We start from the raw sequence: 2605 nt of genomic DNA, 5'->3' as shown, positions 1-2605 counted from the left end.
TTAGAAACGTATCATTGAATTTGTTTGTGATATTCCTCCAACCTTTTGCTGTCCACCCATTCTGTCCCTTAAACATTGGATGTTGACAAGCTTTTTCATAATATCCACGAGTTACTTCTCATACGTATAGCTCCACATAGCTCTTTCCGTTGACATGGCTGTAAGAAATAAATAAGATTAGATAAATGCTGTCATGAAAATAATATAGAAATAAGCAATGAAGCAAAAAAATAATACAGGAACAAACAATCCATGCATACTAGTGCTTACATTTATGCTTCACCTAATTATTATAGGTAGCCCACGTCTGAAGGGCAATTTGGTCTCGTAGGGTGCTTCCTTCATTTGATTGTAGTTCATTTGGGCAGTTGTTATCCTCTCTGGCAACTCAATATAATCAGATGGGTTGATATTATTTGGTTGGTGATCCAGCCACCCTTCATCCCCATTTAGCCCTCTAATGAGATTGTGAAATATTGCAGATGCCGCTGGAATTTTAATTTGATTCTCTATTGGATGAAATGTCCCAACTTTCAGGATTGGAAACCGCTTTTTTAGCACGCCAAAGGCCCTTTCAATATGATTGCGTAGCTGAGCATGCCGATGGTTGAACAATTCTTTATAATTTGCATACTGATTTCCTTATCTCCTAAACTTACTAAGGTGATACCTAACTCCTCGGTATGGAGCAATGAATAAGGAAGTATTTGCGTATCCACCATCTACGAGGTAGAACTTCCCCACAGGCACATGAAAACCCTTCACACGTGCAGATCGTAGGACCCCTGCATCAGATGCAGATCATTCCCAACCACATGAGATGAAAGTGAAATTTAAATCAAAGTCACATGCACACATCACGTTCTGTGACAAGGTTCCTTGGCGGCTCTTTCTTGTGCAATGGTGATAGGAACATGAGTGCCATCAATGGCCCCAATGCAGTTCTGGAAGAAAGGCATAAAGCGAGAGTCTGATGCAATTTTCACATGTGTATGGTTCACTCAAGAATCTATGAGTCAGTGCTGGAATTATATCGAAGAACTCTATTATTTTCCTATGAATTGTCTCACCACTGTGTTGGAATTCCTTTTTTAACCTATCGGTGCTTGCATTATGAGAGAGCACGAACATAAACATTCCCAGCAGCTCCTCAACTCTAACACCACGGGTGTCACGTAATAAGTTCTTCACTCTAAGATAATTTGTTATAACTCTAAATATCTTAGGCTCCATCCTGAACTCCACTTTGCACCAATTCTCGTGGCCTTCCAAGATTTGTATGACCTTTTCAGCACTAGGCAGAGTTGAGGTGTGCTCCGACCTTTTCTCCTCATATAGACACTGCTGAAGCACGGGGACCATAACTAGGAATAGCTCGTTATCCTCTTCTTCCTCCTCTAGCATGAATCTCCTAGCTTCATCCTCCCAAGATTCCATTATCTATATGTATATATATGGTAAGGCAAGTAAACTATGTCAGTCAAATGCATATGGTCTAGAAAAAAAAAGAAAAAGCTCACAGGTTATGAAAACTGAAATACTTGCAAGAATATATGATATAAGCTAGCATTTTGGTTCAGAATAAAAAAGATGGCAATCAGATCATGGGGAAAAAAAATCAGACAGCTATCATAGAAGGTATCAAGGTACTGATAATGTCTTTTACTTCTGAATTAAAGGACCATTGCCACATTGAGAAAATGAGAAGAAAATATATGATCCCAGAGCCATATTCACATCTATTAACCTATATCAAGATGCATGCAGGCTAAAGGATGTTGCAAAGGCACATAAAAACCTACAACAATTCATTATTTAGCACTTTCTGTGGACAGGCTAAAGGATCCAGCATGGCAAGGGTGAGCATGCACAAAGGGGTACTTCCATAGACATTTGTGGACAGACATGAGGCACAGATGAACTCACAGTAGTTATGAGTCTAGGAAAAAGCATGAAACAGTAATTTACTCATCAAACTATCACAAATCGTGGTCATAAAACTGTTATGTTATATCAGACTGGCCAAACATCGATCCATCTCATGTTTCACACGATCTGATACAAGGTCAACATTTCCATGACATGGAAACCATGCATGTAGGTTATACCAAGACCAAATTAAGAAATGAATGTGCAGTTTCTGTAGTAATAAATATACAATGCACTTCACATTTTCATGTCAAAGATTTACACTATGATTTAGTATGATATTACTCCAAACGTACACTCTTAACCTTAGTTATCTCTTTCAACATAATGAGAATAACCTTCTGATATATCATCTGGTACCCAGTATCCCAGTGCTTGAACTTGTGGATCAATGTGCACCGCTCCACTATCATGAAGCTAACTAGATTAGTTAACTAGGTCTCGTCTTTTATATCTGGATTGCTGGACTAGCTAGATACTTCCTAGTTCTTGACATCAGTCCAGGACTGATGGTTTTATGTGATCATAGTGTTGTTAATCAGTATCAGTAACAAGCTGTTTCAAATCCTAACCAGTATCGAATGAATTGATCGTGCATGTCGATAGTTATTGCCAAGGATTAAGAAAATCAATGACTGATAGCATCGGTGCTAATGCTTTGTGTATGAAACAAGTC

General features: G+C 38.5%; 1 pseudogene; it reads right to left on the bottom strand.

Annotated features, from left to right (window-relative positions):
- Positions 1-279: 279 nt before the first annotated feature.
- LOC140221231 (uncharacterized) lies at positions 280-1823 on the bottom strand (annotated as a pseudogene).
- Positions 1824-2605: the final 782 nt, after the last annotated feature.

Source organism: Setaria viridis, chromosome 9 (genome assembly GCF_005286985.2).
Source record: "Setaria viridis chromosome 9, Setaria_viridis_v4.0, whole genome shotgun sequence".
Taxonomy (NCBI): Eukaryota; Viridiplantae; Streptophyta; class Magnoliopsida; order Poales; family Poaceae; genus Setaria; species Setaria viridis.
The sequence above is the reverse complement of the archived record's forward strand: the minus strand, read 5'-3'. Positions and strand labels throughout refer to the sequence as shown.